Source organism: Hemicordylus capensis, chromosome 8 (assembly GCF_027244095.1).
Source record: "Hemicordylus capensis ecotype Gifberg chromosome 8, rHemCap1.1.pri, whole genome shotgun sequence".
NCBI classification, from domain to species: domain Eukaryota; kingdom Metazoa; phylum Chordata; class Lepidosauria; order Squamata; family Cordylidae; genus Hemicordylus; species Hemicordylus capensis.
In genome coordinates this window covers 26,542,290-26,556,374 of record NC_069664.1, presented here as the reverse complement: position 1 = coordinate 26,556,374, position 14,085 = coordinate 26,542,290, and the positions used below count along the sequence as shown (strand labels likewise).

The window sequence follows — 14,085 nt, the reverse complement described above, 5'->3', positions numbered from 1 at the left end:
CAAACCTGGGAATATGGCAGCTTCCTATGCTCCATTTTAAGTTATATTGCCTATAACTGCTGATTACTGTAATTGCTGGTTGGTTGTGGATCATAATAAATGATTCGATTTGATATGCTGACCAATAGATGGTTCCAGGGCAAGCTGTCACACCAGCTGCTCCATAGTGGCAAGCTTGAAAGACAAAAATCTTAAGGGTCTGGGACAGGAGCAGGCTGGAGGAAGTGGCAGGAGCAGTGGAGAAGGACTACAAGTTCATTTTCCTTGTTGGCAGATAAGGTTGCTGAACAACTCCTCTGACATCATTTTTGGCATCCCAAACCTTTCTTTTGGAAACGGAAACTACACAAGTGTACACACTTATGTCATCTGCTTACTTGGCAAAGAGGCACCTTTTAATATGGTGATTCTCTTTATTTAGCAGGGGGAGAGTAACTGGCCCTATCCACCCCCAGCACAGTACCTCCAGTGACTGTTTCTGGTGTCTATCTTTTTAGATTGTGGGCCCTTTGGGGACAGGGAGCCATCTTATTTATTTATTATTTCTCTGTGTAAGCTGCCCTGAGCCATTTTTGGAAGGGCTGTGTAGAAATCAAATAAATAATAATAAATAAAATAATCGGATCCTAACCTAGTATCCTGGAAGCACCCCACCTTTAATTGTAATGCATTTCCTTATTAGAATACCTATTATAGTACTATAGCTATTATCCTTCCTTATTAGAAGTATTATCATTATTAACACCTATTCTAGTAGGTTAACCCACTAGAAGTACATAAAATATCACAGCAGTGCAAAGCACAATCTTTTTTTATTATTATGTCTAGGGCTAATATGCAGAATTGGAAACAAAATCTCAGCAATCAGTCTTAGAAGACACTGGTGAAAACCAAGTTCTGGCTGTAGAATGATTGTGATAAAGTCTGGGACGTAATATTGCACTCATTATGGTCCAGGCAAAGGAAGACACACACTGGAAACGATGCCTTTTATTGAATCAGCCTCAGTAAATCACGCAGACTTTAATCTACTCAGCAGTGCCAGGGGAATACTTCAGTTCTTCTCATGGGAAAAAATGTTGTTCCTTTTAAAACTTTATGGAAGAACAAGTAGAAACCAGAGACTGAAATATTTCAAAGAGAGACACGGAAATATACATCTCTAGGATAAATCAATCTATCTAATTAAGAACAAGCTGGTAATGAAGCCACATTTGCACACAGTAACAAGGCATATGTTTCCCCAAGAATTTAGCACTGGTTCTGAACTGGGATTCAGGAATAATCAGAACTTCCTGCTTTGTTTGGGAGAAGCAGTAGGTGTCCTGGCTCTGCTGCCATGGGGTGAATGACTCCATAATCCTGCAGCAGAAAAATACAGTCGTCAAGCAAGTGTCAGCATGGGTGCAAATATGGGACTTAGGCTAGCGGATTCATTCCATGGTACTATGGACATTAACTCAAGATTTCATACATTTCATTTTCTGACAGGTTTAACCTACACATAGTGCATTCACTGTACAAGTCTGTTACATGTTTACTCTGAAGTAAAACCCATTGTACTCAGTGGGCCTTACTCCCTAGTAAGTGTATTGAGGACTGCAGCCTTAGTCAATGGTCGTGAAACTAGAGCTGGCTTGAAAGTATCTCCTAATGGGAACATAAGAAGCTGTCTTATACTGAGTTGCTCCATCTAGCTCAGGACTATCTACACAGACTGGCAGTAGCTCTCCATGGTTTCAGATAGAAATCTCTCCCAGCTCTACCTGGAGGTGCCAGGGAGTGAACCTGGGACATTCTGCATGCAAACAGATGCTCTACTACTGAGTTACAGCTCCATCCCACCATTCCCTAAGGCAGGCCTGCTCAACTTTGGCCTCCCAGCTTTTTTTGGACTTCAACTCCCATAATCCCCAGTCACAGTGGCCCATAGCCAGAGATTATGGGAGTTGTTGGTCAACATCTGCAGGAGGGCCGAAGTTGAACAGCCCTGCCCTAAGGAGAATATCTTACAGCAGACAGTGTACATATGTAGTCACCCATCCAAATACAAACCAGAGCAGACCCTACTTAGCAAAGGGAACAATTCATGCTTGACCGCAGGACCAGCTCTCCATCCCAATATGCAGATATTTGTGAACTTTGCTGAGCAAAGTTAACAAGTTTGCTGTATGGATGCTGACTCTTGCTTCTTTTGAAATTAACATAGCTGGGTCTCCAGAAAGATGGTGGCTGACAACCAGACTAAATTACTCCTGAGTAGTTAAGGAAATTAATTACTCCTTTAAAGGAAGAACTTCAGAAGATTAGTCCTTCAGCCCTCCAGCTGTTATTAGACTACAACTCCCATCATCCCAAGCCACAGTGGGGGCCTATAGGGATGATGGGAATTGAAGGCAAATAACATCTGGAGAGCATAAGTTAGCCCTGCTTTAGTAACCCAAGTACAACTCTTCAGTAAATTGGTCTACTCTGGATATCAGTCCCTGAACTGATTTTGCATGGTTTTAGAACACATGATCCATTTGAAGATGCACCTGGCTCAAAACACCAAAAATTATATTAACACCTGTCCATTCGGAACATGAACTATCATGGAAATACTCATGGATATCATGTCCCATGGCACCAGTTTCATGATTAAGGGCTCACCTTCAGCTGCTGGAATATCCAGTGCTGCTTTCTTGTGGGTCCTTCTGGATTTCATCCTGGGAGAGGGAGACTTGTGATCTCGCCAATTCTCCAGTTTAGCTTCAGAAAGGAAAAAACAAACACATCTTTTTGGGGGGTGGGGTGGGGGTGGGTGGGGATAATTTTGCTAAACAGTCTTCAACTTTTTTCCTAACAGGCAGGCTTTTAAATTAACAAGGAGCAGAACCCTGAGAGGTCTACCTGCAACAATTTTGATCCAAAAACAAGTGTGATTTTTTTTGGCCATGTACTCTCTGCGTTTAATTTATTTATTTTTGTCCTGCCCATAATTCATTCATTCATTCATTCATTCATTCATTCATTCATTCGATTTCTATACCGCCCATCCAAAAATGGCTCAGGATGGTTTACACAGAGAAATAATAAATAAATAAGATGGCTCCCTGTCCCCAAAGGGTTCACAATCTAAAAAGAAACATAAGATAGACACCAGCAACAGTCACTGGAGGAACTGTGCTGGGGGTGGAGAGGGCCAGTTACTCTCCCCCTGCTAAATAAAGAGAATCGCCACGTCAAAAGGTGCCTCTTTGCCCAGTTAGCACGGGTGGCCATAATGCAAATTAAAAGTGAAAAGTGTCCAACAAAGTTTTTTTTAAGTGGGTGGCAACAGACCAAAAATCACACATTTCTGTAAGGAAATGTCAAAACATTTGTATTTCCTGGTTGTATGTTTTTGTTTTTAAATGTGATAACCAAATCAACATGACTTTTTAAATACTAGGGTTGCATACTATATTTTCCCCATGCAAACGGAAAGTGGCGATGTGCCATTTCCCTCCCCATTTAATTACAAAGGTGATTTTTAGTGCCCAAATCCCATAAACAAACAGAAATAAATTCCTCTACTCACCTAGGAATTTGGGATTAATGATATTGTCATCTTTCAATAAAGGAGTAAATTCTACCTCTGAAGATCTTCCCCTTCCTGTAAGGGATGGAAGGAGAGAAACCAGTTGAAACAATAGGAGTGCTATGCACAATGATCAAAATAAAGTGCTGATTTTTCTCCTTAACTGCATTCCTCTCCCCGCCCCAGGTGATTTTCCAAAGAGGATACTTGTCTTGGGCATAAAAATAGCCTTTGAAGGCATTCGTCTAGATGGCACGTACTACGGAGAACCTCCCAGCTCAATGGTAGAGAACACACTTTGCGTGCAAAATGTCCCGGGCTCAACCCTGGCACCTCCAATTTAAAGAGAGTCCTAGACAGCATGCCTGGGAAAGACCTATGCCTGAGACACTGGAGCATTGCCGCCAGTAGAGAGAGACTAGGGCTGAAATTCCACACACATTTACTGGAACTGCATCCCCTTAATTTCATAGGGAGGTTACTTCCAAAGAAACATGCATAGGGGTGGGATTTATGTAAAACCAGTTCTAAACTATACTCTGCCGTGTACGTCTACAATATTGACATTTCTCTCCCAAGTAGTGGGGTGGTAGGCCTGTAGGGCTTCAAGGAGACACCTGCATTCATGTGAAGTGTGAGATGGCTTCAAAGCCACAGTGTAAAAGTACTGACCTTACTTATGTGCAGAACTGTGCATCTGCATGCATGTCCTTCAAATCCCCATTCAGCAATGATTTCCCTTGGGCCAGTCATTCCCTCTCTTTCAGCTTAACCTACCTCACAGGGTTGTTGTGAAGATAATAGGGAAGGAAAACCATAATCTGCCTTTCCTTTGCCTCTGAACACATAGTAAAGGAGGAGAGCTGGTCTTGAGGTAGCAAACTTGAATTTTCCCCTTTGCTAGGTAGGGTCCACCCTCGTTTGAATTTTAATGGGAGATGTATGAGCTTAGTAAGATATTTCCCTCTGGGGATGGGGCTGCTCTGGGAAGAGCAGAAGGTTCCCTCCCTGGCCTCTGAGAGACACTCCTGCCTGCAACCTTGGAGAAGCCGCTGCCAGTCTGTGTAGACCAGTGGTTCCCAAACTGGGAGGTTCCAGCTGTTGCTGAACTACAACTCCCATCAATTTATTGTGGTTGGGGATGATGGGAGCTGTAGTTCATCAACATCTGGAGCCTCCCAGTTTGGGAACCACTGGTGTAGGCAGCTTCCTATGTTCCTCCTGAATTCAGTGTGCAACATCCAGACCAATGTCGCTATTGTGGTGAAATTGGGGCTTCTCTTGTTCTAGAATTTCAATTAGAAAATATTTGTATGTATTTATGTTTGTTGTAAGATATCAGGTTTACTGGAGGGTTTGTGCTGAATGTGGTAAAGGCAGCAAAAGGACCAGGGTGCAGGCCCATAGCCAACCTAAAAGTCACAAGAGTGTGTGTGTGTGTGTGTGTGTGTGTGTGTGTGTGTGTGTGTGTGAGAGAGAGAGAGAGAGAGAGAGAGAGAGAGAGAGAGAGAGAGAGAGATTATACGGCAACAGCCGAAGAGCCAAGGACCCCCGCTAACCCCCTTTGCAAACCATCTGCCATGCCATTGCACATTATGTCCATTCAGTCTCTCTATTGCCTGTCAGGACAAAGGTTACACCAAAGAATTGAGGGACAGAACCATTTTCTGTTTACTGACAGTCATTTCCCAATATTCAAATACACATAAATAAAAGACAACACCCACCTCCTTTCATGCCTATGGATATAGGCATGAAACAGGTCGGCCTGGGCTGAGGGGGGAAGGAGTAGCTTAGCAGTGGGGATTCCATATGCAGATGTGGGGAGAGAGTCTATGACAGTTAAGGTAAGTTGGAATGAAACTGTGACTGGAAGACATGCCTTGATGATAGCTCCGTGTCAAGGAGATAAGTGTCCTATTTATTCCAAACAAGAATACATCCTTGGTTGCTGTTTATCCTGTGCGGCATCTTTTACTGTCAATTCCCATGTGAAGTCAGAGCTACCCTGAGATTCTTGAGGGATCAGGATGAGTGCTGAAAGTTCCTTCAGGGACTTTTGCACACATGGCTTTGAGCTCACAACCCCTCCAGAATGGAGGGTGCGAGTCCACAGATCAGCTGGATTTACCCCAAAGTCCCTGCAAGCTATCATGGACCAGGACACACCCGGTTAGTCTTTCCTTTGAATTACTTCTGCACGTTCTAGCTTGGCCTGAATTATGTCCGGGGTAAAACAAAAACAAAAACATACCTCTATTTGCGGCAGCTTATTTTTTTGGGGGGGGGGAACGAGCTTTCTGGTATGCCCCACCACGTCTCCCGTGGTGTATGGAGGGGCCATTGCCAGTAATTTGGCTTTTTTCAAAACTTGCACTTTTGCAAAGCTAAATGAAGGGGAGTTTGACAGCTGTTTGGGGTTTGGTCTGCTCTGAGTGATTTGCAATTGCGAGTGTTGGGGTGGGGAGGGGTTGTGGCAGATTGGTGAAAATCTGCGGAGGGAGTCCAGAAAGGGAGGGGGAGGGAGAAATTCCTGAGTTAAATGCAAGCCTCGCTAGTGCTGCCATTCCAGTCTTTTGGCTACATTTAATTCACATAGGAATCTCTGGCTTCATCTTATTGCAGCCTGGTCACCATAGGAACATAGGCTTTACATATGCAGATGTTGTTGGAGGATGCCTAGAACTTAACAATGGAGACTACATGTTCTACGTAACCTGAGCCCTCTGTGTCTGAGCTGATTCCATGAGGCTGCATTTTTCTTCATCACAGAGAGAAAGCAATGATTTCTACTTTAAACTTCCATGGTCTCTTAAATGGTCTGGGGTGGGGTGCGGGGAACATGAGGTAATAAAGGCAGACACAAAGGCAAGTTAATTATAAAAATCAGCAAGGATTTGGGTCAGATTTGGCAGGTTTGGGGTAAGCATTCTATTGTTTGATCCGGCTGCTTTGGAACTTGTCTCACCGGTCTTCCGCAACTAGCTGTCAAACTAACTAACTAACTAACTAACTAACTAAACTGTCTCTCGCCTCCTCCTCTGGGATGTGATTGATTGGAGAAAAAACCCAAAGCAAGCTGGAAAAAGAAAAAAGAAAAAGCAAGGGAAAAGATCCTCGGGGAATGCTGAGAACCGACCCTATGTGAATGGCCCATCTAATCACCCAAATTAAACAGCTGTGACTCTACTCCAAAGCAGATTTGCTCTTGGGTTTACCCCAAATCATAAAGCCATGTCTGAATATCTCCCAGGTGGTGGCAGTGAAATGATCATCATCTACAAATGCCTCAGAATCACACAGTAAGGCATCACCATCATGTCTCTCAATGAAATTAATGACACAGCCTAGTCATAATCGCTTGTTTCATTGATTTCAATGCGCATAGGCTTAAATAACTAGTCTGGATGTTGCTGTCTGAATTTTGGTTTGTGTTGGTTCCATCTTGTCTTATTGTCTGTATTCCTTTGAACAGGGTATCTTTGAAAAGGGCATCTGGTTTTCTTGTGGTCATCTAGGAATTTGGAGTATGGAACTTACGTGAAACCCCAAGGAGCACGTAGGTCTCCCGTTCGCTCAGGAGCTCAGCTGCACAGCGGTGTTGGTTTTGGAGTAAATTCTTAACCTGTCCGCTCTCATCTGCTAGCTCTATTTCACCTGAAACACACAATCCAGGAGCAAGTCAACATGAGAGGTCATCGTGATGGGGAAGCAGGTTGGATGATTACTGGAACACTGAAAACTCTAGATCCTCCTTATGAGTCAGTTTATTTAGATGTCAAAACGGCAGTCTTAATATTAAATATTAAAACGTTGAGCTGGATAAAAACATCCAAAAACACATAGTCACACTGATTTGAGTCAGGCTACTCTGGAGGAATTGCACTGGTTTGAGTGATAGGTTTGACTTCCTGCCCTTGCAGATACTTGTCATTTGCAAGCCAAACAAGGCTTTGACAGTCTCTTGAGTATTCGGCAACATGAAAACACACAACTCACCATATAGAGAATCTCTTGTGTCCTTCTTGTTCTCTTCTTCTAAATAATTGTTTATTATTATTAGCCTAAAATGTACATAGACCTGCCCTCAGGCTTTTAATCTCATAGACATGATAGAGAAGGAAAAGCAATGTTCGAGTTACATAATAATCTAGATGGCATGGCCACTGAAGAGGCAGTTCTGGAAGAGGAAATACCAAGTGACAGCTTGTCCCAGACAAGGTCTAACCTCATCTTCCTGCTTATCCGACTGAAAACAGAAGGCTGGATTTTCAATAATTCTGCAAAAGTCCCAGACTGTAACAGGGACATGATTTAAATTATTAGAAATCTCTGTTCGCCTTGATAGTTTTGTACCATCCAAAGGAATGATAAATCTGCCTTTCAGGGCTGCAAACTTTTGTTCTAATTTTAATCACCATCTCTCTCCTTCATTCTTATTTATCATTGTAAATAATGAAAAATCTTAGAAATTACTTATTTGGGGGTGGGGGTCCAAACTCATGCACTTCAGAAAATGCAAGAAAACTGAGGCCAAATCCCGCCCGCCCCCCCACCGCCATACACACATACCTTCCTCCTCACAGCCACAGCGGTTCTTGATGCCATCCAGGAGAATCTGAACTTGACAGTGAGTATTAAAAATGTTGACTTTGTTTTCTGTGAAGGAGAAACAGGAAATAGATTTTAGATTTCTTTATTTTACTGATTTAAAGCATTTTCTATACCACCTCCTGCTCAAACAACTTCCAGAGTGGCTAGCAGCAAAAATTTGAACAATAAATCAATTTTAAAAACCCACCCCAAATTAATGTAGCAGTTTTTGATGAGCAACAATAATGTAATAAACAAACAGCAATCCCCCCTGCCCGGCAAAAAACAAACAAACCACCAAACCAACCAACTAGCAATAAAACAGCATGGGTAGCATTAAAGTATTATCTGCTAAAAGCTTGGGGAAAGAACAGTGGCTGGCATACAGACTAATGATGCTCTGGTACAGAACGGCTGTGCTGGTGCTATGGAGGAAGGGCAATTTTAAGGTGATCTCCTCTTCCCTCTTGGATGTACTGTGACTTCCAAAAATATGTCCCTGAAGGTCACACAGCCATCAAGGAAATATTTCCAGCAGGCACAGTGGGCTTCAGAGAGATGAGACTGAAGAAAATCACACCCCCTTGGACCACTGTAACATTAGCGTCACGAATGCTGCATTGGTCTGGATGTCAGCCATTGACTTTTTGTCAAATTTTTGTCCGCACAGAGATGAAAGTTTGGGGTGGTATACAAATCTGATAAAAAGACAGACAGACAGACAGACAGACAGACAGATAGATAAATAACTGGCCTTCTCAGAGGTAAGACTCTGCCTGTGGAATGCTTTCCTCAAAGACACTCACCTGGTACTCACTGTGTACCAGGTGAGTGTCTATTCTCCACAAGCAAGGTGCCACTTCTGACAAGGTCCTGCCTCAGTTGCCCAACCTCTGAAGATGGGGTACCCAGAGCAGGACTTCTGATTATCATCTTAATGAACAGGCAGGTTCATTTGGAAGCAAGCACTTCTTCAGATATTTCATTCAGCTTATTAACCGGGCTAGTTACAGAGATCATATTAAACCTGTTGTTAGCTTATCTCCACTTGCTGTCTCTCCTACCAAGAGTAATAACCAACTTCAAAGGGTTGGTTATGACTGTAAAAGCCTTCTGTGGACTGGGACTGTGATACTTGTGGGAACATCTCTTCCATATGAACTTTTTCCTCCTTTACGTTATGCAGGAGAGGGCTGGCACTGGATCCCTTCTTTGTACCAAGGATACTCTTGTGGCATTCAGAACATTGCACCCTCTATGGTGGCCCTGAAATACTAGAAAGAGCTGCCCAGAGAGACCTGCAATGCCACTTCACACACAGTGATTACCCTTTTCAGTTTTTCATGTTGAAGTGATTGCAAAGTGTGCTGTCGCCTTTTGCAACCACTTATTGCTTTTCTCTAATGTTTTCTCTCCGCAACGCTTTGATTTTGTTGACTGAACATCACCAAGGGTGCCTTTTAGCAGAAAGTCAAATTGCATAAAAGCAGTAAATAATAACATCCTCAACGCCCTACCATTTCCCAGAACAGTCACAGTCCGTAGTACTGTTAAATCACATTTTGTATTTATACCAGCACTTTCCTGGGTGCGTAAAGCTTTTCCCACGTTACCTCAGTCCTCTCTACCACATGCCTGATATTATTAATCTAATCTTGTGTATCATTGGCAAATAGAATGGGCTTGTGATCTTGTAAATTCCTGCAATGTGCAGTGAGGGTCCGCCCGAGATATTTTGGCGTTCCAACCCCAAATAATTAACATGGGTCACAATCCACCAGGAAGTTCTTCCCCACATTCCCCATTTTATGGATGGGGAAAAACAAATCAGAACCTGACAAACAGGAAGCAATGCAGGGGCCCTCCCAACCAAGTATACAGCTCACTTTCAAGTTTTCAGCATCGCCCTCCATCTTTTGATTTTAGTAACCAAAACTTCATTCAAAGAATATTCAAGTTTCGTTTCTCTATCTCACACAGGGAATCTTTCCAAAGAAAGCAGAAGCTGATTCTGTTGAAGCAGTCCTGCCTGCGGGCAGAAAGAAACTACCAGTTGCAAGGGAGCAACAGCAGGAGAGAGGGCATCCCTTCACCTCTTGCCTGTGGGCTTCTCAGAGGCATCTGGTGGGGCAGTGTGTGAAACAGGATGCTAAGCTAGACGGGCCTTTGGCCTGATCCAGCATGTAAACTGAGCAATAACGGTGCTCTAACCGCCTTAACTATCAGATGCGCTGCACATGAAAGTGGCGGAGTTGGAGTGCCCTGAGGAGCTGTCAGTCTTCCTGATTGTGTCTATTGCAGAGGTGCAATCCCAGTGGTGTAAATATGCTGAGGATCATGAAAAGGATGTGATCATTTCATAGCCTCTGCTGCTCTGTCTACTTACCATGTGCCCATGGGATTCACAGTGAAAAGTATAACTGATGCTATACACAATCGTTGTCTAATATTATTTCTTCTTCTATGCAACCTCTTGCCTGTGGAACAAACTTTGTAGAACTTTTGGTGGAAGAGAAAAATCAGCCATCAATCATCATCATCATCATCCAGTTTCTAATGAATATATTACAAGACCAAAACAAGTCTGAGTCCAGGTGACCACTTACCTCCATGAAGCACTGTTATAAACATTTCTACTGACAACCGGTGGGGAGAAAGGTGGGAGGAGGGAGATGAGCTATGAGAGCAATCTCTAATGCGTTTGTGCTGAGGAGGCAAAGAAAAACGAGACCTCAGTAAATGTCCAGGCCGGGAAGCAAACTGAGGAGAGAGGGAAGTGAGTTGTCCTTCACATTGAGTTCGTTGGAATTCTTCCCTCCACTGTAGAGTTATTTTTAAAATTTATGTCCCTCCATCCTCCTTAGGCAGGCATTCAAGGCAGGTTACCACTATTTAGAGTTCCATTGAACAAGAATACAGCAGCGTAAAACGGTGCTGATCCATGCTTCACTGATTGCATGTTTTCAAAACTGCACCATGATGGCTGTCTGATATCAAGAATCCTAATGCAAGAGCACTATGTACCAGTGCTGCTCAACAAATCAGGAAAAGGTTGCCAATCTGACACAAACTGCCCACCTTGTCCTCTACAATTATCCACAGGCTTTGTAAGTGGCCTACAGAATGAAAGAGATATTTGAAGTCGTTTCTTAAGCAGTTTGTTCCTGGAAGCCAGCGTTAGTACCCACGTCCCGGTTGCTGGGTGCTGGCTTGCTTTGTTTGGCTCTCCAAGGGTGATGCAAACATCGCCCTACCAAAAGGTCTGGTAAACATTCTGAATCTTTGGCAGCCCAAATGCTTTGATCTTTGGTGATCATCGTGTACATTTTATGGCATTATTCATGAGGAAAGAACCCACCTGCTTTTTCAGGTTGCTGTGTTGCTGAGCTGGCGCCCAGCCAGAGAGGATTTTCTTTATCGTACCTTTGCCTGGAAGAGGATCTGAGAGAAACTAGGTTAGATGAGGCACTTGATTATCAGTATGGATCAGCGGGGGGCAGGGGACCGAATATTATATTTTGGTAATAGCATTTCCCAGACTTCTGCTGTGACAAGCTCCTTTAATAACATCTCTTTTATCAGGTATGCCGGCTGCTGTAGAAGCTCACGGGGATAAATCTTGTGTGTTTGCTGGATGGAAACTTGGCGTGAAGCACAACCAAATCCAGCAGTCCTCTCTTGCTTGATTATTTACATTAAATTTTGCAAATAGGCTACCTAACAAGCATTTCTCAAATGCAGAATAAACATAAGGTTTAATATAAATAGATATACATACATATATCAAAGGAACGCTGAACATCTGCTGAAAAATCTGTCCACTTTGACAGAATAACTTTTTGTAAGGAAAGTGAAAGATGATGAAAATCCAGTGCTGCTGCAGCAGCAAGTACTAGTATGCCTATGTGTACACAGACTATTTATTTATAAATACATACTATGCGAATGTACATGTCTATGTGAATGCCCCATGAGGATCAGTCAAACAAATGAACAAAGGGCCGATCATCCTAGCATTAACCAAATGAAACCAGCTAAAGCATTTTTAGCTAGTGCACACACAGTGTGGGTTACTCCGTTCTCCCTTCAAGTGCTCAGTTGGTGGCTATTGTGGATTTTCAGAAGACGAGCCAGTTCAGATTCAATGTCTTTGATCCTCTGTGCAATGAAACTCCTCTTAATGTCTAGCAACAGAGCTTGGTCTCTGTGGGCAGCCCAGGAATCAAGGTCCTCTGAGAAGGGCTGTGCTTTCTCGCTTGGTAACTGTAAAACAGATCAGGGAGGAAGAGGGCAGAAAGGCAGAATAAAGCCACTGAGTGCTACAGCATTGATGAAAGTCCAGGTGCAGCAGACAAGGATGGAGGCTGGAAACTCTAGCTTGAAATGATTACATTGCTAATAACATGGAGCACGTTCACACTCCAGGGTTCCCTGTCTTCTCTTCCCTGTTTTGATGCTTATCTTTGCAAAGTGCCCGCTTTGGGTCTTAATGTAAACAAGTAATCTAGTATGAATCCTTGGTTGCAGACTCACAGAATTTTAGAGTGGGGAAGGAGCTTTGAGGTCTTCTTGTCCAACCTCCAGCTCACTGCAGAAAACCGTGACAGCATCTCTGACAGATGGCCATCCAGCCTCTGTTTGAGAACCTCTAGAAACGGATTGCCCATCACTGCACAAGGCAGACTGCTCCAGTATCAAACAGCTCCTGCAGTTAGGCCTCATAGTTTCATGGGATGGGGCCATAGCTTAGATTGTGAGCCCTTTGGGGACAGGGACCCATCTTTATTTCTTTATTTTTATTACACTACATCAGGGGTGTACAGCTGACATGCCCCAGGTGGCCAGAACCTACCACAACTTGGCATGCAAGGGCCAAGGTCAATTTACAGTGCATTGCATTAAAAATAATTATTACAAATATTAATGAAAGCAATTATTAGTTACTTATGGATCTTTTTCCCTGTCAAGAGACCCATACTTTTAACCAAGGATAGTGACCATAAAATTGGTCCTGTCTCTGCTCAGTCAGTGGGGCAGTTGGGTTGCATGTCAGTCCCAAACAAATACCAAGTCCTCTCCTTTCCCTCAATCACAGTTATGTTCAGGCACACAATCCTAGAGCTCTTCATGGCTCCTGCTGAAGGGTATTCCTACCTGAGGGCCAGCAAAAAAGTCCCTGTGGGCCAGTTCTGGCCCCCAGGCCTTATGCTGTGCTGGCTCACTCTATGTAAACTGCTTTGCGAACTTTGTTGAAAAGAAGTATATAAAAGTTTGTTGTTGTAGTAGTAGCAGCTCAGGGGCAGAGGATTTACTCTGCATGAAGAAGGTCCCAGGCTCAGTCCCTGGCATCTCTCTTCAAGTAGGGCTGGAAGTGCTATGGACACCCATTCATGCATATAGTAGATACAATATTGAGAAGTGGCTTTAATCTCCTCCCCATCTCCATGCAATGAAATGAAGCAACATGCATACTGCAAATGAGTCCAGCTCCTCTTGTGCTCGGAGTTCATGGTCCAGATGTTCCTCCTCCTTCTGGATTGCCAAAGCCTGCACTGAGAGCTGGAAGAAGTCTTCGTTCAAGCTATCCAGCATTTCTTCCAGCTCTGCAATCTTCACCTGGAGAACAGAAGCCGTTAAGAGGGTGGCAAGAGGCAGCTGAGGGCTCCGGGATCATCAAACAGTGATGCAGCAGAAAGCATTTCAGCAGGTGTCCCTTATCATGTCCTATTGCGAGGGGGGCAAGAAGTGCTGTGCTATGATTCAAGACGCAAGAGCCTTGCCATCTGTCGCATCTGGTTCACCCTACAGAGGTCCAAATGGCATGTTATGGGAATGCTTATGGGCATCATTGAGCTGCATTTCCCCCATGTCTCTCTAGTAAAATATAGCTGAAAATGAAAGAGAGAGAAGTGTGGGTGCCATAACTGCAA

General features: G+C 43.5%; 1 protein-coding gene across 3 annotated transcripts in view; it reads right to left on the bottom strand.

The window, feature by feature from the left end:
* The window catches only part of LOC128333745 (multiple epidermal growth factor-like domains protein 6), a 68,677-nt gene that overhangs the window by 16,001 nt on the left and 38,591 nt on the right, over nt 1–14,085 (bottom strand). For 2 of the 3 annotated variants that reach the window (XM_053269662.1, XM_053269663.1), the window contains exons 32-36: nt 13,628–13,771; nt 8,135–12,418; nt 7,103–7,219; nt 3,563–3,637; nt 2,653–2,751 (exon numbers count right to left, since the gene is read on the bottom strand). The gene's annotated coding sequence lies outside the window, so the exon portion shown is untranslated. The remainder of the gene's footprint in view (nt 1–2,652; nt 2,752–3,562; nt 3,638–7,102; nt 7,220–8,134; nt 12,419–13,627; nt 13,772–14,085) is intronic. The other variant, XM_053269664.1, reaches the window with a different exon arrangement.